This window comes from Wyeomyia smithii, chromosome 3, assembly GCF_029784165.1.
Source record: "Wyeomyia smithii strain HCP4-BCI-WySm-NY-G18 chromosome 3, ASM2978416v1, whole genome shotgun sequence".
In the NCBI taxonomy this organism is placed as follows: Eukaryota; Metazoa; Arthropoda; class Insecta; order Diptera; family Culicidae; genus Wyeomyia; species Wyeomyia smithii.
The window spans coordinates 191,499,397-191,522,221 of NC_073696.1; the positions used below are offsets into that span (position 1 = coordinate 191,499,397).

Genomic DNA, 22,825 nt, shown 5'->3' on the forward strand with positions numbered 1-22,825 from the left:
AATTGATTAAAGGCTATTGAAAAATTACGGTGCGTAGGTGCACTTACTACCTGTGAACTAGGAATACTGACATCATACGCACACCACAGGCTCAGCATATTGCGTTGATTTGATACTGGCCGTGCGTCATGCGTTGAACTTCAACTCAATGCTCACCTGTTTTTTTTAATTTTTCCTCGAGGATTTTTTCTAAACTTTCCAATGGTGATGTCAAATTTAGAATCGGTGGTTGCAAACTTACTCAAAAACATGTTTTTCTGAAAAAATCCAAGATGGCGGCGAAATCCAAGATGGCGGCCAATTTTTTTCTATTTCAAATGAAAGCTCTATCAATCCTCTTTAAAACAATGTTTTGGTTGCAGGGGTTTCAATGACAAATTTAAGAGGAATAAATCAATTAAAAGATCAAGAACTGCTCAAAAATCCATTTTTGGAAAAACCGTTTAACCGATTTGTGCCCGAGGGGTCCATCAATATGAACTAACCAAAGTGGTTTTCTCATTTTTTCGCTACTTTCGATCATTTATACATAGAAATATCCTTTTTTAAAGACTTCATGTCACCAGTGGGACGGTTTCAGCGAGAATTGCTCTTATAGTAAATTACGAAAATAAATACAGGAATGAAAAGAAAGGGTGTAGGCAAATAACATCTTCCATAAAATAAACTACTATGTGAAGGTTCATGAAAATCGGAAATTACGTTCATGTTCGTAAAAAAATTTTCGTCAAAGGAATTCTCCATTATCGAAGCAATAGATAGAAGTTTGTCGGATGTTGAGTAGTTACTAGCAGGGCTCTACATTTTTGAAACAAAACAATGAAACTGATATACTCGCGCTGTCATTTCGATTCGTACAGTTTCGTTCTCCCTTGATTCCTTTCGGCTACTATCAACGAATCACTTCTTTCTCTCTTTCCCTCTTTCTTCTTCCGGATCATTTCAAATGAAACTAATGGTTATTTCAATCGACGAAGAGAGTGACGAGGAAGAAACTCTTTCCTTTCCTTCAGCGTCTCAATTGAAATTAGCACCCCATCACGTCGTTTGATAGTAGTTTTCTAATACCGCAGGCCGTAGTTAGAACGGCAATGGCATCCAATAAATACGTTACGCAAGTTCCGATCAATATTTCCTTCCTCTTTCCTATATATATATATACTGTATGGAAGCCTTCTGTCTCCGTCAGCGCTCATTGCCATTTTCAATTGAGATTCGTCATGTGAGAGTGATAGTGATAATCTCTGCTTTCAATTGAAAAGTGTTTGTATTAATTGAAGGCCCTTCAGTTGTCAGAATCACAGCAAGAGCTTTCGACTGTGTGTCATATGACTCACGTAGTGCTCGAAAATGATACAAAAGCTTTTCAATTGAAAGCGACGGGTCAAAGCGTCACTATAACCTGATAATTGTCAATTGAAAATGACTTTGTCAGGCTCTGGTTACTAGAGAGTTTGTCATATCCTTCAAATCACTTAACAAAACAAAATATCACTGTACGAATATTTATTTTAAATTCTAAAAGAACCGTAAGTTGCAGTTCTTTGCAAGAAAGCTTTCACCGATTGACTCTTCAAAATTTAAGATAATCGCAGCCTTTAGTTTGACCTATAGAATAACAATGTGGTCAGAATTTCAAAATCATCAAGTAAAAAATAATCGTGATGTGACATTCTTGTGCTTTCTAAATCTACACTATAAAAAAATTTCACGTCGAGGTGAAGTGATTTACTGTTGAATTCGCACTATTCAACACTGAATCACTTCAATTTGCAGTGTGTCATGACGGACTGAATCAAGTGCAAAAACCCTTGAAGTAAACGTGACATTTTTTTACAGTGTAGAGTACCATTTTAAAACGCCATATCTGCTTTGATCAATATATTCTTATTTGACTTTTCATTTTGTTAATACAAGGTGTTCAATAAGCTCGATTACAGCCTTTCATCGTTGGTATTGGTGTCAGCTTTAGCCTCATATATAGGCTAACCGATGCGCATGGTGTCGACTTGCTGACATTTGTTGTTTGTTTACCTTGCACGATGAAAGAGTACCGCGACGTCCGTAATAAAGTTGTTTGTGGCACGCAGGTCAAGGGTTTCGTGTTTTCTTATGAGAAACTCTTTGTCTTAGACCAGCACCCCCTGTCCTACATAAACATTCCGCGGTTCTAGAGCGTCGCGTCGTTGATGGTTTGAAAATCTACGCCGCATACAGTCAGAAGAAGGTTGTGGCCCCGGCACTTCGGGACCTCTACGGGAACATTATTACGTCTTTCAACAAGAGGGCGCACCGGCTCACACGGCGAATATCGTCCAAGCGTGTTGTCGGGAGAATTTGACTGATTTTCTCGATAAGACTTTGTGGCCTCCCTGCTCCCCGAACCCTAATCCTTTGACCTTCATTTATGGTCTATGGGTCAATTGCGGAAGCTCATTTTCAAGAAATGGGACGAGCTGCTGGACCAGGTGCGAGCCGCATGCGATTCTTTTGAGAAACGTCTAAAGCTCGTCATAAAACACGAAAAGTGTGCTCCCAGCTAATATTTCGTAAAGGTTCTCAATAAACATTACCTTTTTAAAAAGTGACATGGAAAAGAACATCTTGTATTTAGATGTATTGTATTGTATTTAGAGATAATCAGACAGAGAGAGAGAGAGATAAGCGATGAAAAAACGCCAATTTGGCTACTAGGTTTCACATGGCAGAGGTGCCAGATCTCTTCTCAAGGCGCAATGTTGACTAACTTTTTCATTCGACTCGTATAACTATTTTGACGGTGGAAGTCCTGGGGAATGATAAAGTGCATCACAAAAAGCGTGAAGGTGTTAAATTCGATATTTAGGTTTAATTTTATATATTTACACCATAATTGATCATTATTTTGTTGACCATACAAAAGGTTTGTGAACCACCAGTTAAAAATCACTGTGATAAAGCAACTTTGGATCATTCTCAATTCATTGTTTAGTAAAAGAACACGAAAAACGTGCGAAAATGAAAATATTCTTTATTGTTCCTGATATCAATACCTCTCAATGTGTTACCTTTCTTGTTCGTTTGGCTCGGATTTTGACATGTTCGTTTGGCTCACAACATTCTCTTCGCATATCTCTCTCTCTCTGAGTATTGCTAGTTCAAATACATTTTGCGGTTTTGCGGTAGATATGCAAGCACTGTTTCTAGTTTTTTTTATTCTTAGAAAGTAAACGACAACATGTATCAATTTCTCGACAACCGTGTATACAAGGGCGCATCTTACACACCTACAGAAATGACACCACTAGGTTAATCTTCATACGCGGAACTAAACGTGTTAGGATTCTACTTATGCTTTGATTGTCGGTGTAATGGAGTGCGGTTACTTGCAATTCATAGCAACAAAACTAGAATATACGTGTATAGGGAAACATTGTATTTTTATTGGATACAATCAAAAATTAGCTTGAAAGTATTGTTGCAATCAGTTATCGCACAAACCGAGAAACTTCATTAGAACTAGAGTGCAAAAGGTCAAATGAGAATAAAAATAAAAAAGAGTTCTAGTCCCCTAGCAAAACAAGTTAGAAAAGTATTCAATTCCATTATAAATAATTAGAATTTTAATAGAAATATTTTGCTCTAAAATTTCATATAATAATCTAGCCTGGTTGCCGCAGATTGTATTTGATTATATTAAATTCGGACGGTTGTTCTCTGCTAGACAATTCAATGGCGCTTATTTATGTCCGCTAGATTAATTCAATATCGCACGCATAATCACAGCTGCGAAAAAATAATCCATGTGAACCTGTGAATAAAGCAACATCGCCCGCCATTGTTTCCGAACATACCAAAATGGAACACGAAAAGTACGCTTAAATGGGATACCCATAAACTCGATATTTGTCAGCTAGGAAGAAATGTCTCTCGATTCATACTAACTAACTTTCCTGCTTCGTTTTGCCCCTCGCAGCATGTGACTAGCAGATGCTGTTCTGTGTAGTGCAATTTAGGCGATCGGTTTTTCGAGGGGTTTATCAGAGGCAACTTGTGGTTTTACTCATACCCGACACAGTTACGCAAATGGGCCAACTTGTTCAAAACAGAAACATAAACAGTGGGTTTTAATAAGCTTTTCCGTCATATATTAAAAGTTTATGTTGCGGTAATGGTGACCCCAAAAGTGAGCTTCAATCGATACATTATTAAAAACATGCTTCGTTGAACAAATTTTATTGTATGAAATTAAACCTACATTTTATTGTCATTATAATTGCAAAAAAACAGTACGACAATGTTATGTGCTTCGAAGCAGATTATCCCAATCCCATATAGTGAATTTGATTAATCGCCGCTGTTCAAGAAAACGATTGGAATGGAAGCTGGCCTCAAATATCGAATGAGTATTTTTAATTGGTTTATATTATTGCATTAAATCAACACTGATATGTAAAAGGTGTGCTCAAATCAATATTCAGATAAATGCAGCCTCGGCAATCGCTGTACACTAATTAAAATATAGCAGCACGCGCAGTTTTGCAGCCTATAACAAATGTGTGTATTACGAATTAAGAGCCGTTAAACGGTTTTAAATTGTCACCCGCTCTGGCCACTTTTGTCGGTTGAGCTTTGGTATATAATAAATCTATCAGGTCTCACGTTAAACATTTCATTAATGGGCTGTTAGACTGTATAGCCATCGTCAGGTTGAACCGTCAGCACGGAGTGAGAACCAGTACCATGTTGGGTCTGTAATGATCGTCTATTCTATCGTCTAGCCCGTATTTGGTAATTTAGATGGACTCGTTTATTTTTTATTAGACGAAGAACGACATAACCAATGTATTTTTGTTGATCCATAGAATAAATTCTGTCTTATTACAACCGACCATACGTTTCGTCTATTAGTGTTTGGGCTGTAATGGTAAGTTGAAAATTTAAAGCAGATTCTTTTTCGAATGAAAACTATAAATAATTTCTCATTGTAGAGTGGTGACACGACTGACTGCTGTTATTATTTATATTGTAGAAGTTGATTACGATGATGGTAATAATCAATACCTTTCTGACAGTTCTGTATTTGGGTGGATTCTTTTGCGTGGGTTAAAGATAAAATAACCAACGAAGCCAAGCAGGAAACTTACGTTGTGTGTTCATTTCTGGTGTCAGCGAATTTACATTTCCTTTCAGCATATGAACGAAAAGAAAAATAACGATCTCATTCACTTGAATGGTCACTGTTCATTGCATTCCCTGGGATGCTAACTAGGGTAACGGGGGTATTTTGGCCCACATACATGTTTTGGCCTACCCGGTTACATTTTACGCATTTTATCTAAAAATACAATGAATATTAGAAAACTATGCATACAGCATTGAATAACACACCTAAGAATCATACTACACTATAATTTTCGGCGAAAAACTGGCTCTAGGTAGTGTTATTTTGGAATTAGTTCATTCATATTCAAAGTCATGGCTGAGTCAACCCAAAGTCCAGAGGAAGTGGTAATATACAAGTCAACGTCCGGAAGCTATTGTAACAAATATGCATGCTTTTGAAACAATTCGTTATTGTAGTAACATCAATAAAATGTCATAGAAACAGTTTGTATACTCTAACATCTAACAAAGTTGAAAAAGTGTTAAACGCATGGTCGAAATATGCTCGCCTCTTTCTGAAGCAAACATATTTTGGCCATGCCAAGTTTTGATAACTCTTTGATTACCGTTCGGCCGTTGCACGTGAACAAAGAAGCAACTTGTGACAATTTACAGGTAATAACTTCCTAATTTATCACATTTAACGATATGAAATTAGATGAGAATGCCTGTCAAACCGCTATAAGTCAAATCATTTCATTTTTAGATGCCTGAAATTTACAAAAATTCACAGCAGAAGGATGTTCTCCTCAAACCCACTATTTTTGCTCTAAAAATACCGATGATGATCTTAAATATAATTAGTTCGAACTATTTCCATACACGTCTGTAGATATTAAGGTGGGCCAAAGTAAAAATTTTGTGGACCAAAATGTGTTTTTAGTACTTCGTAGAAATTTTGATATTTCTAGGATATTTCTTAATATATTGCATTGTTGAACGGTGTATATAAAAATAGACACTTAGCTTTTAACAATGGTATAATAGAGTAGGTATTTATGTTTAAAAATTGTGTTTGTTTTTAATGAACTGTGCGAACACTTCCCAAAGCTGGCCAAAATACCCCCGTTGCGAATTTATGTGCTACAAAAAACTGTTCCATTCTTCTAGAGTAATTTATTTCAGCGGTCCTCTAACAATTCGATGCTGCGCGTCAATAGTTGTTTGTTTCCAACTCTATCTCTCCATTTGAGTAGAATCGCTTACCAGAGGGCCACATTTTCAATCAAGAAAATAGACGCTCAGCGCCAAATCTGGCGAACACAGAGGGTGGGAAAGAACGTCTTAGCCCAATCCGTTCTGTTTATTACCCGTGTCGCGATCAAAACGAGCGGGAGCGTTGTCTTCATGAAAGAGCCCTTTTTTCTTCCGGCGACCGTTTCATCTTGATTTTATCATCCAATTGTAATAGCCATTCTGCCTACTGCCACTTTGCAGCTATTTATTTGTTAAAAACAAAAGATCAAAACTGTTAATGAATACTTTTGTTTTCTATTTCTTGCTCAATGGAGTGTAAATCGCACTAGATGTGTTACCTTTACCCTTTTCTTAACTCACGCCCGAATAAGATTATATCAAATAATAGAGGAATACGCTTTGATAGGTATTACGTTGCTATACAAACACTTATTCTCCGCTGAATTACTTTCTCAACCGCTTGTTGGCCAATACAAATGTAATTTTCCAAGTTATCGTTCGTATTTATACGGAAATAGTGACGTAGATAGTAAAATTTTCCACAACACGTCAACCCGTTAACCAGTAAAGATTTTAAGAATACCGAATCACGTCTAATTTAAAAAAAATAATTTTGCGCAACCTACATTTTAGAAGCCAAATAACTATTTTAATTTATCGTTACACTGAAAGGCAACCTACCTTGGTTTTATCGTCGAGCTTCTTTTTTAGCTCTTGAAATAATTTTCCCGAATGTTTTAACGGAAAACATCTATCGCTCACCACAGAACCCTCGTCACAGGTCCCACAGATTATGGCAACCTTACTGGTTGAAGGGAAGGACAGGTTTATTTTGCATGTCAACTACAAATAAATCGGAAGGAAACCTTCTTATTTTTAGAACGTGCAGTGTTATGCTTTCGAACTGTCGTATTCTACATGTTCGCACGGCCTCGTCATAAGACAAAGAGCAATAGAATTTATGGGAATGACATAGGGGGTCCTTGTGAAAATACCACGTTTATTGTAGATGTCAAGTTCTAGTCCACGCATTGCTCGATTCAACTCTTGCATATACCGTCTTGAACATGCGTTAGACTGTTATTACAATGTTTGTTGGACATATATTGATTATTGATTGTAGTGTTAGGCAACAGTGAAATATGCGTCAAACTTGTTGAATTTATTCGCTGGATAACCAGCTAATATTATGTATGTTATGATATTTATTTTGTCACTACATTATTCTTGCAAATTTTGTGATCCCTCTAAAATATTTAGATTTTATTCTTTAAGTATCTGGCCAACTTGAAATAAAATGAATGTATTGGACAATTTTTCTGTCTGAATATTCAACACATATGAAAATCTTTGTACCATTAACCCTGGAAAGATAGTCTGCGTCAATTTGACTCCTCGCTTTCAGCAATGTTGCGCTCTTTTCATCTAACAGTTCGTCAGTTTTTTCTCGTTTTTTCAAAGAAGGAAATATTAAAATCTGAATTATGTGTAGTTTTTGTTAAGACCGTAATGATCGTTCATCGATAATTTATAAAGAAAAAGTTGCATTATCAATCATTTGAAAGTCGGGAGTCAATTTGAGGCCAGATTATCCTTCTACTCATATCAAAATATGATTATCTTTTTAGGGTTAATTCATTAAAAAGATGGTCTTTTTTCGTTTATGTGTTCAATCTGTAGCCTTATATTGCTGTTACATTCAGGCAATAAAAATGATTTTTGCTTACCTCTCCAAAAAATTATTCAAAAGAAATCAAAAATAACTTTAAACTTTTACTAGAAATAAGATAATTCAAATGCTATTTTTCATACATATCCTGCCAAATAAACAAAAACTTAGTTTTATGCAAATTCGTTTTTCATCGCCGCTCCTTGTTTAACGTTACGCTTGTATGGCATTCGATAACGGAACAAAACGTTTAATGTTATGGATTATTACCGCTCTGCGTCAGAAAATCCTGAATGGATAAGAAACCCATGTCGACCCATTAAGAAAAGGTTTCGCCGAGGATCCGCATCATTGGAGGCAACCACGGCAGAAGAAAGGTGGGAGCAAATTGTCACTTCTCCCAAAGCATTGTAAGGCCAAAGCAGTTGTCAGCACTTTTCGACTCGAATTTCCCCGGGATGAATGTTGAACGTGGATTTTATTTCATGAAGGTAAAAATATATATTCTATCGAACAGCGGGAGGCTTACTGCTTCTGAAAGGTCTCTCCAGCGTTACATTGAGGGCGGTTTAGAAGTAAGGATTATGTTTCAATGTTTATATCAAAGTTGAGTCCACATTTAGGGAAAAAAGTTCACGGTACGTTCACGAATTGTAGAAAATAAACAGCTGTAACTTGCTACGTTGAACTTGAAATTGTATTATGTCGTATCGAATAAATGCGTTTTTCAAAAGAATTATACAGAGGATTGTGACCCAAGTTATAATTTTTTAAATAGTCAATAGTTCAGTCAATCATGAACAGGACCAGTACTATTAAAAATCGTCTTATCAATAAAATTGTTGTGAACTAATATTGCAGAACGTCAAAAAATAAAGAGAGATTGGATGAGATTGCAAATCATAATCGTAATACGAACAATTCAAGCTGACTGCCATCAACGGAACTGAATCGTGACACTTCAATCCGGCATTACAAACCGTGTAAACTCCAGATTTTGAATTGCGCCCCTATTTGCTAGCAGTAAATGTTATGACGATAACTTTATGTACCGGTAAACTGTTCTGCGTAACGAAGAGCCATCGAGGTGATAATCTATTTAGAGCTGATTTCCGCGCGTATTTTCGTTTGCTGAGGTGAAGTAAAGCAGGATGTTGCCATGAGTGGTATGATTTTGCCAGTAGAATCAGAACACATAGAGGACCAGAGAAAGTGATGTTTCACTGTGATTTGTGATTTTGGCGCTGAAAATGGTGCCAATAATTTGGTTCATGCCTGTGGTGCGGGAGCCAGTATATTTAACTTTTCCATTGTTGTTGATTTCTTTTATCTGTGCGACGGTTGTAGCTATGCCAGACACGGGAATGGCATCGCTGTCAGCTACCATACATTTGACGCGTTACCAACATCACTGGCACTGGCACCCGAAAAATGGGCAGTTTACCCTTATCTTATGTTGATTCGGGCAAACCGGCTAAATGTTGACTGCAATTATTAATAGCATATCAGACAGTTTTGAGCAATTTCTTAAGGTTTTCACATGGTATGTGATATTGTAAGTGATATTTAGTACATTAATTTTAATTTTTATATGAATTTAATATATAAAACTGTTCATAGCTCAATTAGTGTATGTTTTTATAAAATTCTAACTGCTTCGATCATAATACAAAAACATGAATCTATCAATCGTAAACCCTTCACTGGTAATGGCTGATTCCCAGAAGATCAATTTTCGGCCAAATTTTTTTTTTCGAGATTCTGGTGTAGTCGTTTGACATAAAAAAAAATCGATTCTTCCAATTTTATATGGTCCCCCCTTGGGTGGTTCTCGAGGATCGAAACATCATAACTTCGAGCGCTTGAGGCACCCCAGAACCCTGACCAATTGAGCTGAAATTTTTCTTTTTGTTTTTGATGAAAAAAATCTAATTTGTTGAAGATTTCTGAGATTTCTTCATTCTTCACATAAACTGAAATTATTTTTGAATCTAAAACGCTTGATCTGCATAATAACAACATCGTTTAGCAAAAACCCTATCGTTACAAATGAATTCTAAACAGCAGGTTTAAGTTCAATAATTTTTTAGGTGAACAAAAAACCGCATGGATGCATTTCACCCACGCAAATGCATACAATTTACCGAAGTTACAAAGAAACCGAACTCATCAACACAACAATTGCCACAACCATTTTCCTTTCGCATTCAGCTTTCCGAGACTAACATTTTTTATCGTACAATAACTTCAGTTGAAGAATAGTTGGAGTTATTCATTGTCATTTGCATGGATAACGTTGACTAGCTATACAACTACATCTGATCCGTCTTTTAGCATCCCCGGTGTCAGTAGCTTCAGGAGGTTGCACACAAATTGAATGATGAATAGGTCAGAATCCTTCTAGCTGCTATCGATAGCGAAAACATAGGTTTGTCATTGAGCTTCAGAGAAGTGATTGTCTTATCATTCATGATGCATCAACTGATATGCATGGTATGCATCAACTGTAATAAATGTCGAAATTTTCCACAACTTTACTTAAAACGATGCAAAAATGAAACGAGAAATTGCGATGGTGGTTTTAATTTTCAAGAAAGCGTAATGAATTACCAGCTACTCTTTTGTATTCATAGAAACAATCTTTTCTCATTTCTGACTTATCCTAAGAAAAAGGAATGCTATCTGCCAGATAATCATAATTTTAAATTTGCTGTTCCAAAACAAACCGTGCCTTCTGGATTATATTCTGCAAGAAATTGCAATATTACCATTTCCTGCGAATGGCAGAATATGCCATGTATATTGAAACTGGCTGCAAACTACGCGAGACATGAATAATAACATGTTCAAAACTGTGCATAAAAACAAACTAAACAAATGTAAGCCGTCAGATCACGTTCAGCCCTAATTTCCCCCGATAGCATGACAGATGGTACAACATAGACGAAACAAATTTTACATCCAGCATTAATCTTGAAATTATTATTCCAAACACAGCAGCGCGGTGTGGTGCTCTACGGCTTATATATCAGTTGATCATTATCCGTCATCCTCATACTATTCTTTCGAGACGTGTTGTGACAGTCAGTAGGTACCTACTGTTAGCAAACGTTGTTATAGATTCTTTGAAGCCAGCAGTATGTCAGCAATTTTCCCTAAATAGATAAACGTAATACCAGATCTTAATGTGTGTATTGATTGATTTGTTACGATATCACTGTTAAATATGAGGTCATGTTAATATTGCCGCACAGGTTGAGATTAGTGTCAGTAGAACGGTACGACTATCAACAACGAATAACTACAGTTATCCTCGCTAAGTATTCCTAGCAAAGTTTGCATGAATAGTAGAAGAAACTTTAAACAAAAAGTTCTGCTTTAAAATTGTTGGTTATGAGATATTGAGAGTTTTTTCAAAAGAAGCCTGGAATTTCTATAGCAAAATTTATGATTTTTTGCAGCTGGTCTCGTGGTACACTGGGTTATCAAGACAGTCGTCGTATGTTCGAATACCGGTTCAGCAGTCCTCCACAATTTTTCAAGAAATAAAATTTTCAAAATTGGAAATTGATTTTTTCTTCAACTGAAGTTATAGCGGTCATCGGAAAGTTTTTTTCTTGCAATGCAATTTAGCCACTGTAACTTTGAAGAAATCTTATTCAGTGAATAATGTTAAATCTTATTGAAATACTCAATAAATAAAAAAAATCGTGAAACAATGTTTAAATTATTTAACAATTCATCATTTAATAATTGCAAAGTAGGTAAAAGAACAAAATAAAAGTAATACGGATGTGAAAAACACCATACTGAATTTTTCACATAAAAACAATTCCGTAATACAAGCTGCAATGAAATAAATCACCTGCTCATTTTTAAAAAATCAACAATATACTCTTATTTTGAGAAAGAGAAATGAAATTTTAAAAACCTTCTTCGAAGATTTTATCATCTTTTTTTATGTTCTATGCATGATAATTTATGCTGTAACTGAATCTAACGAGAAAGAAGACAAAAATATCAAGTATAAACGAGACAAGTTGCAAACTTGTTAACACAGAACAAATTTCTTAATGTTATTATCGTACCTCAATATATTTACTCTACATTTGAATTAGAGCAATTCTCGCTGAAACCAGGCCACCAGGTGCACAAGGTCTTTCGAATTTGATATAAATGCACATAGTTCGAAAAAGAGAAAAACTGATAATGCCATTTTTGTCTGATCGAATTTCAATTCGGTCATCAAGGGGTAAAATAGTTTCTAGAAAAGTTGAAATTTTAGCAATTCTCGATGTTTTATTTGAGCTAAAAAAGAGAAATTCGTTTTGGAACTTACTACAAGTAGCACTTTTCTGTAAAGAGTGTGCATTAATTATTTTGAAACTTTGTTCGGAAAATTGGTTTAATCGGTAGGTTAACACTGATGCTCACCTAATTTTCAAATTGCATCTTATGGCATGTTTTCTCAGTTTTACAATGCTTGTCTTAGATTGAGAATCAGTAGTTGCGAACAGGGTCAAAATCGCATTTTTCTGATATAATCCGAGATGGCGGCCAAAATTCTGATCACTTCAAATGAAAGTTTTATCATTCCTTATAGAAAAGTGCTACTTGTATTAATTTCCATACCCAAGTAACATCTGCTACATCTTCTATGGAAAAATGAAAGAAAAACATATAAATAGGTCATAGCTAAGTTAAAAGGAAAACATTAAATTTTAATTCCCTCGCATTGATGTTTTAAATCGGAATTATGTTTTAAATCGGAATGACAAGTTGAATTTGAAGTTGTATATACATTACGAACTGTTGTTGAAACTGATTTATACCATGTTTAGCTTTTTTCCTGAGAATAAAAAAGAGACAACAATGTTGAATATGTGTTTGACAGCAAAACGTATAGTGGAGACGAAATTGGAAAATGGCCCAATAGGTGTAGTTTAGTTTCAAATCAGTTGTTAATGTGTTTTGATGGTGTGAACTATTTCTTCTTCAGCAAGTACAGTGCGGATCAAAAATACTGTTATTATATTCAAAACTATAATAAAATATAATAAATTAATACATATAACTAGCAAACCTGGCAAACTTCGTCTCACCCATTGTTGTGTTTAATTTAATAATTTAAAACATTCCAAATTCATTGATTCCTTGCGATTTGTTTATAGTCTAAAAATGCACGACGAATCGGCCATAGGATATGATCAAAGTCAAAAGGCAAATCGTTTGAAATGATTGGTTTTATCGGAATGACAACATCCTCGACTTTTGGCTTCTGTACATCACCTCTATTCTGAAAATATTCATATTGAGTGGTATTCGATCATTTTCAGGTGTTTTTCTGGCATCAATTCCGCAAATACCCATATTGGGTGGTGTTCAGTAATTTTGTTGTTTTCCAGAAACTAAAAGTAGTCATATTTGAATTCTAAATAGTGTCGAGGGTCAACGCATTCTATGCATCATCTCGATTACGGAAATATTTATATTAAGCAATATTCGGTCTATTTCGGCAGTTTTTCCGAATCCGGAAGTCGCTATATTGGATATCAAAATGGCATTTGGAGACAAATTCTGGCCCCTGGGCGTCATTTTGGTTTAAGAAACACCCATATTGGGTGTTATTTGGTCTTTTCGGCTGTTTTCCAGAAACCAAAAGTCGCCATCTTACAATTCATAATGGTGTATGTGGTAAATTTTTAGCTTCTGATTCCGGAGATACTCATAGTGGGTGGTATTTGGTCATTTTCGGCTGTTTTCCAAAAACCGGAAGTTGCCATCTTACTATTCAAAACGTTTTCTAAGGTCGGCTCGTGGCTTCAGAGCACCATTGCGATTCCGGAAATACCCATATTAGAAACCGGAAGTTTCCATTTTAAAATTATAAATGGCGTATGGAGTCGAGTTTTGACTCCTGTGCATCGACCCGATCATTGTAGGCTGTTTTCAGGGAAACCTGGTTGAAATATCTGTTTAGCTTGTATGGAAGACCTGCCTCCCCTTCCAGAGTACGGAAAAGTATCAAATCAGAATAGAAAATTCATGTTCGATTTGTATAAAAGCCCTCCCATCCAGAAGTGGAAGAAATGTTGAACCACCTTTAACATATTTTTTGCCCCCAAAAACCTCCACATGCTAAATTTGGTTTCATTTACTCTAATCGAAAAAAAAAGTTCTGGAGCTATGAAAAAAATTGAGCTTTATTTGTAAGAAACCCTACCCTTCCAGGGGTGTCAAACTATTATGGACATATTTGTTACCCCTAAGAATATTCACCTGCCAAATTTTGTTCCATTTAGTTGGTTAGTTCTCGAGATATGCAGAAATTTGTGTTTAATTTGTATGGAACCCCTTCCTCCCAGAAGAGGGAGGGGTGTCGAGCCATTATGGACATATTTGTTACATAAAAAAACATTCACATACACAATTTGGTTATATTTGCTTGAGTGGTTCTCGAGCTGTGCGAAATCTGTGTTTCATTTGTATGGGACCCCTCCCTACCAGAAAAGGGAGGGGTCTCGAACTATCATGGTCACCTTTCTCGGCCCCTAAAAGCCTTATATACAAAGTTTCACGTCGATCGGTTCAGTAGTTTCCAAGCCTATATGGATCAGACAGACAGACAGAGCTGCATTTTTATATGTTTAGATAGTTGAACAGTAATCAAGATGGTGAACGCATTTTTTGTTTTTGGACAGATTGTAGTAGCTTTATATGACCCAGCTTAATTGGTTTTACGATTCCTTCTCCAAATTGTAGCATATTTTACTCTCATTTTTGTTCGCTTAAATAGTAAAAAAGTTCAAATAGTTAGTACATAGTGCCTGACCTCGTAGTTCACCTTATAGTTGTATGGGTGAATTTTAAATGTACATTTTTTCAATTATTTTGCGATGTTTTCCTCGAAATAAACATTATAGATTGAGATTACATAAAGGACAAAAGCTTTGAGCAATTGGTGTACCCATTCAGCGAATGAGAATAATCAAAATGGCTGCCTCGTTGGCGGAGTGTCAAAATAATATTCAACACCATTTCTCTGGGCTAAAGGCACGTTTCATAATGTAAACTTATCAAAAATATATACTTTAGGCTCGTTCCTTTAGAGTTCATCTGTTACTTTTTCCTTTATTTCAAAATTTCGCGAAAAATACGATTTTGATTACTATCATATTGTAGTATTTGCGAAGCGCGTAAATTTTAACGAAGTACCAGGTAAATATTTATGAAATTTCAATTCATTTGTTGACATTGGAAATGTAAGAGTGGTGGTTATGGTCGTTATAAAGTTGTTTTATATAAGTCGTGTGAACAATTCATTTAAAGTTAAATATATGTGTCATATTGGCTCCGCCCCTTGCGCTTTTTGAATTGTTAACAAGTTGTATATAAGTTTATACGTTATTGCATCAGTGACGAGATTTGTCTAATATCAATTACCTGAACTTATTAAAGACTATCCGTGTCACTTGGGTAACGAATATTAGAGATATAGCTCTAATAAAACATCGAGAATTGCTAAAGTTTCAACTTTTCTAGAAAGTATTTCACCCCTTGGTGACCTAAGGGTCAACAAATTCGAATCAACAAAAGTGGCATAATCAGTTTTTCTTTATTTCTAACAACTATATGAATTTATATCAAATTCTAAAGACCTTGTGCCCCTAGTGGCCTGGTTTCAGCGAGAATTGCTCATTAGTAAAAAATGTTTTTTTTTTATTCTATGGTATCTTTTTTTTAGGTTTAAGGGGTTATATCTACCAAATGCTCAAAAAAGCAACGCTTTTTTCATGATTTTTTTACAGGACATTTGAGGTGCAAGGTACATAAATAATATATCATTGGATTGAGCGGTTGGCCAACTTTTCCTAGAAAACCATTCCCCAGAAAATAAAGTGTCGAAGGATTTTCCCCAGAATGAACCATACTCCAGAATACCAAATCCCAGAATATACTAGTTACCAGAATTCTACACCCCTGAAAGTACTAGTTACCAGAAAACCGTTTCCTAGAATGCACCAATGCCCAGAAAACTATTCTCCAGCATCACCGTAATCAGAAAAAAAAACATTAGTATTCAGTTATTATATTGTTAACATTCTAAATTATCTGACATTTTTAACTAACACTTGCGTACCTGAGCCGAAAATATGAAAATTCTTTTATCTGCCATTCCGCAAGATCTAAACCGAATTTGATCGAACCTTTTCCAAATGATCACAAATTTATCATAGTTTTGGGACATTAGGGGACATTTGTTCCGGATTTATCGAGGGGAACAGTGGGGTAAGTACCCTTCAAGAGCCACAGGCTAAAATAAAAACGGTAGCCTTGCTTTGACATATCAAGCTTTAGGTTTTTGCAAAACAACACTATTAACGATCGGTATTTCGCCACTTTGTTTTAATTCGAAAGTCAGGTTTCCCTCAGCGGTGCCAGTTCTGAATTGACTGTTTATCGATGACTGCAGCCCAAGCTGGGAAGCGTATGAACCCGGGCGCGGCAGGCGAGCGAGCGCACCGCACGTCTGCGCGAGGCGGACGAACGGGCGGCTCACACCACCACACCACCACACGGCCGGACGCCCCGGAGTGCGTTGAGGCAGAAGCGCCGGCAGGCCCACGGCGCGACACCCGCGCGAAGCGGAAGCACGACCGCAGACCCGCAACCCGGCAGCCCTGTAGCCCGAGTCATCCCAGGCTTCAGAGCCAATCCTTATCCCAAAGTTACGGATCTAATTTGCCGACTTTCCTTACCTACATTGATCTATCGACTAGAGACTCTAAACCTTGGAGACCTGCTGCGGATTCGGTACAAGCTGTTGAGAGTTTGCGTGCCCCAGTCTTCGATTTTCAAGGTCCAAGAAGAGAATATCGACACAGCAATTCAATACCATGTTCTACTAGCCTGTCCAACCATTTCTCTCTACGAAAGACTTCTATGGCTAGTATGACTGTTAAACAGAAAAGAAAACTCTTCCGATACCTCTTGTTGGCTTCTCGAAGGAAAGGATTCATGTTGCCATGATTACAAAGGCGCTACCGTTTCCGGTGTGCATGCCAATGCAAACGAATACTCAACAGGCTCCCGAATTGTAACCGGGTTCTCTTTCGCTCGTTTAATATATACTAGTGGATGTTGCATCAACCCAGGTAAACGAACGAACCTCTACAGAGGTAATTTCTGCAGGGGGGCTGCAGATGTGAACTAGATTAACCGAATTAAGATAAGAGGGGTATTTTAGATTTTTGGTCAAGGAGCCTCAGAAATCAATTCGCTACTGTGTTTTTGTGGTTGACTTGTGATGTTCATTCAGCGAAAAACGATAACTGAAAGTTCTCTGATTTTATAACTATGGCCTGGTGTCAAGCACTTACTTATTTACTCCATGAAAGAACAAATGTATTAGTTGACAGTAAGTTGATTCAAATGATAGAATCGTTATACATTTCAGATATACAAAAACTCAGTTTTAACAGATTTTCCATGTTAAAAAAATAAAAATGCATATTTCTTCGTTTTTGGATAACAGTTTTCTAGAAAACGGTATTTTCTGGGAAATAGTTTTCTGGGCATTGGTTCATTCCGGATAATAACTTTCTGGGGGTCAGTACTTTCTGGGTAGCAGTTTTCTGGTTATTGGTACATTCTGGGATTTTGTTTTCTGGGAAAAAAGCTTCGGCGTTTTATTTTCTAGGGAATAGTTTTCGAGGAATTGTTATACAATCGGATTGAGCAACTCTTGCAGAATAGAAAAAATATTTTTATTGCTATTTTTGTTACATAATAGCGACTGTGCAACGATTGCCGTGAACCGCTTTTTTTAAAAGTTGTTCCGCGGCGAGCAGTAGAAGTCGTGCCAAACTGCATTTCGCCGATTTTGAAAACATGGTTTTGAGAAAAACGCGTTTGAAGTTTCAAAATGCTATAAATCTTAAGAATCGCAATAACAAAGCCCCTTAATAATTTTTTTATCTTCTGTCAGCTATCCCTGCGCCGTAAAATTGTCCTTCTTGGGTTTTATTTTCCACTTCTTCCTTTTTGTCTTCTGATGTATGGCTGCGCCTAGCCTCTTTCGCGATGTCGGACATGCGATGCTTAGCGACTTTGACACAGTTGGCGTCCGATCCCACGCAAAACTCAAACTTGTCACTCATATATCAGTTAAAAAGTATAGAAAAACTCAAACAAAGAATGTACACAACGAGAACGGCTGATCGACTAAACAAAGGGAAATTGTGAGTAAACACGTTCTGTAGAGACGCTATAACAGTCGAAATTTGATGCAGAGACCTCTATACTTCAAATTTGAAACACTATAACGATCGTAAGTAACTTCTGCTAGTTTACAAAGCCGCGAAATAAGAAGAAAAACGAGCATCGCCAAACTAAACGAAAAATGTGATTTTGGAGTATAAAAGTTGTTCGGTAAAAATTTATTCAAACGAACTTTGAGTTTAGATCTGTACTTGGGCGATGTAGATTTTGATTCTTGGATAGTTTTAGCATGATTTAGGCCAATAAAAATAAATGGCGAAAAAAAATGTTCCCGTAGAGTGGGAGAGAGTAGTGGTAGATCATGTTGTGGTAGTCTAGTTTATGTTTTAAAATGGACTATGGTTTGTTTGATTATTGCAGTCATGTTTTAAGAGCAAGTTTGAACAACAAATTAAGTATTATGAAGAAAAATTATTTTGTCCGCCATTACTAATTTTTCTTACGGGTACGCGTACCCCAGGTTGAGAACCGCTGCCCTAGACCTCAAACAGGAAAAAATAAAGATTATTGCATTCTCACCATTCCTTTGAACTTTTCCTGACATCTTGTTTCTTGTAGGTTTATATGTTGTTAATAAACTAGAATCCATTCCAAGTTCATTGGAATCCAAAGGTTAAAAACCTCAAGGAACCATCGAGATATGATTTAATTGAGTAAGAGTTTTGTTTTTGGCAGTTTTTTCTTATTGGGTACAATTTTCCTTGGACTCGCAACACCCTAGCAGTGAAACTTTGTGGGTATGTAGGGCTTATCCGGACTAACATTTGAAAAGGTTTGAAGTATGTAAACCTCATTTTTATAAATAAATATATCGAAAAAATCACAAGAGATAGAGAATGGTTGTCATTATTTAAAAAATTTAATTTATTATCCTGCATTAATTTATTTAAAAAATATCGACTCTCTCAGTTTTTTTTCCAAATGAAGCTTTCTAGATAGACAATTTAGTTGCCTAAAACTTTTCAGAACAAACCACACTCTCAAGGAAAAAAGTTTTGCTAACAAAAACTTTTCCGTGTACTATGTACCCAACAGGAAAAAAATGGAAAAACCTACAGTGCTTTTTAGATTTTATCGCTACTCGCCAAATTCAAGCTCGGTTTTCTCACACTTTCTATCTCGATTTTATCACTCTCGTTGAAAAGAATTCTAGGTTAAGAATAGTAGAGTCAATTGTGGAAAGTGCATTGAAATCATAACTCTTACATGTGCCTTGTGCCCTTAGGGGCCATCCACATTCTAGACAGCTATGGGGGGGGGGGTATGTGTAATGGCAGTTGTCCACGGAGGAGGAGGATGGGTCAAAATCGTTAAAAATATGTCCACGTGGAATGTGGATGGCCCCTTATTGAATGTGCGTAGTTTTATGAACTCAATTTATTCGTTTATTTTTCTGGATAGGGCAACCAACTGTAATATCTGTTACAATTTATTTGTGTCATAATTTTGTGAAAATGAAACGTCTTAAGGGTATTTCATTGACTTTGCAGCATAAATTACTTATTATTCGTTGGTGGTGAACCAGCCTGTAGCTAAAAGTCACCTTAATAAAGTAATAAAAAAAATATTATTCGAGCAGTTGAGAAAGAAGATTCTACTCAAAGCTCAAAATGCCGAGCAACTTGATCTACATAGAACATCAATTGGAAAATAATAAATTCTAGTGGTTCCACAGTTCCACATAAACAAACATTAGTCCTTCTTAACTATGCTAGAATGGGCAGAATAAAATCAAATTTAATATTGCACATATAATTGCCTTGCGGAAGTTCGCAACAATGCTATGGAGAAAAATGTTATAAACTAACTTTTTTTGTTTATTCGTTTGAATCTTGAACTAAAATTCCATTGAACTATGAAAGAACATTATTTTACACAAAATATCATTGATTTAAATTGTATCCGACACAAAAAAAATTCAACATTTCGCCAAACTCACGGTGAGAGTTTTTTTTTTGACCGTGATGAAATCAAAAAAGCACTGTACTTAAATAATTTTTATCTCAACAGCTCCTTGGCGGATTTTCGATTCTTGGGTAACGATGAACTCGGAATGAATTTTAGTTTATTGGCCCCATATGAACCTAGAAAAAACAAGATGTCAGAAAAAGTTCTACGCGTTGCAAGAACGTACATTTGACACACACACTCCTAACATCCGAAACATATCCGGTGTAGGTTGGTAACGTCAAGTTTTGAAGTAATACTAGGGTAGTTTTCCAGTAAAATGAAACCAGTTTCGTTAAAATTGATTTATTTTTCGTGAAGCTCTGGTCATTTAAAATTGCCACAATTTTAGGGAAACATATTTTTGCTTTTGTCGACCAGTATTATACACCATCTATGTCACCCCTAACTATTATTAGCTGAATTTTTGTCACCTAAATGAGTAGTACATGCGACCATACGGTATTCAATCCTAGCACGGGTCTTGAGTTCGAAGCATACCTGAAAATGAAAAAAAAATCAAACCATAATTAGATGTTGTGCAATTGACCTTTTGAGAGTATAGAGTATAAATAAATTTCTGTCTTTAGCTTGGAGTATGTCCTTAACTTGAATTTATAGAAGAAATTTTTTTTTAACATTTTACAATATTTTATGGTCTAAAATTTAAAATCGGCAACTAGGCGTCCCCATCGATTCTGTTGAATAGGGGATTCATAAGTTTTACCAATTTTGTCCTATCCATCGACTTGATTGCGTACTGTGCCATGCCTTTTTTTCTAAACTCACATTATTTCAAGGTTTTTCTAATATTCAAAGAGTGCAACAAACAGTCGAAATTATTTTTTCCTGCTTTACTTCGTCACTGCAGTTTTCGTGCTGCCAGCATTTGCACTTTTTTCAATCCTATCATTAAATAATAACTAACCATAAAAGACATTCATCAGTGTCAAAAGGATAGCAACATTTGCGCAGGTCATTGGTATTTCTCAATAAGCTTTGTTGCCTGGCTAGCGATTAGATTGCCCGTAGGTTTGCCGGTTTTCCTATTCATTATGTTCTGTAGCAAACGGCCGGCGGTAGTTTGGGATAATCTAGTCAATTTGCATTTAATTTAATCTCCTTAATTGATTGCGTCCAGATGCAACGGCTTAGCGGATTTATGGCGGCAATCGACGTTTCGTAGTGTGCTGGATTTAATGAGCAGCGGTGTGAACCCTGAAAATTTAAATAGTTTGCTTTCAACTAAGTCCGATTTTTGCTACAACGAGGGCGGATGGTTGTTTGTAAAACAAAAATAAAGTTGGTTGGAAGTTTGAGTTTTTCGTTGCTTCGCATTCGGTTTTTTTTTTCTAAATCATACCCAATCATAGACACAATTTTCGTGAAGTCATGTGTCGGATTATCCAGTCCAGTTCCAGGATTATCCTGCACTGCCATCGCGTGTGAGCTTTCATAGTAAATCACTTGCGTTTGCAACACCTCCCCTTCTTGATGCCCAGAATAACGGAAACTCTACCAGCCCTGTGTACATCCGGTGTTTGTGACAAGTGTTTTCAAGCAGCTTTCAGCAAAAATAATATTGCCTCTGTGCAGCCAAGCTGATGAACACTTGGTGCACCTTTGCAAAACCGTATTTGGTTACAAACAATCCCCGACTGCATTCAGTAGGCAAAGCGGTACCAACAGGAGTGGGTGATTTTGATCCCTACGCTAGAGCACTTAAGCTCGAACTTTTCTTTGTTGTTCCGATCTGTTCAGGCTTGGTATGCACCAGAAGAAAGGATCCAATGAATGGAGAACAAACGTGACCAGCAAAAGTCGCGCAGCTGAACATCCTGGTATTCTGGGTATCGCTTTCATTACCTGCATTTTCCGACTTTTTTCTTCCGGTCGTAGTTTGCAGCATAGAGTAGAGAGCTCTTAAGTTTGTAGTTTGTACAAGTTGGTACCATGAAGTAGCACAAATTTACAACGTTAAGTTGTTGTTACTTGTCTTACTTGTGTTGAGTTTCATTCAGTGTTTTCAAAATCAGTGTAATTATGAGATTTTTTTAACTTTCGTATGTTATTGTTTCAGCATGGTATTCATTTCACGATAACAATTGCTGTTGAAACAATCGCTGTCGAAGTAAAAAAAACACATTTGGCACTATCAACACGGGACAGGAAATTACATTGCTTGTGCACTTTTGTCGAAGTGTAGGTATGAAAAGTAAAATCACTTTCCTGCCGGTGTTTAGTAGTAATTTACCAGCTGCCTTGATGAGAGAATAATGGAGTCATTTAGCGAGTAAATAGAGTCCTGGAGCAACAGCATGTAGCATGATTGTTTTTTATCCTGTTTCATAATGAGAATGATAGACAAAATTTACACTTTTATCTTACTTTAACATTACCTGGAAGACAATTGTCAGATTCTTCTCTTTCATAAAATTCTCCTGCTTGGAATCTACGTAATCCAACACAATGATATCGGCATTTCTAACAAGGTCGTTTAATGGCAGGTTTTTTCGTTTGGATGAGGCAGACCAAGCAATTTTAATGATTTGTACGCATAATAAAACACTTCCAATATGCTACAAA

General features: G+C 36.3%; 1 protein-coding gene and 1 long non-coding RNA gene across 3 annotated transcripts in view; both read right to left on the reverse strand.

The window, feature by feature from the left end:
- LOC129733265 (calcium/calmodulin-dependent protein kinase kinase 2) overlaps window positions 1–22,825 on the reverse strand; it is a 187,277-nt gene that overhangs the window by 46,958 nt on the left and 117,494 nt on the right. The window lies entirely within an intron of this gene.
- The window catches only part of LOC129733268 (uncharacterized), a 39,112-nt gene continuing 36,846 nt past the window's right edge, over window positions 20,560–22,825 (reverse strand). Inside the window, exon 3 of the long non-coding RNA XR_008729448.1 lies at window positions 20,560–20,740. This is a non-coding gene — a long non-coding RNA (uncharacterized LOC129733268). The remainder of the gene's footprint in view (window positions 20,741–22,825) is intronic.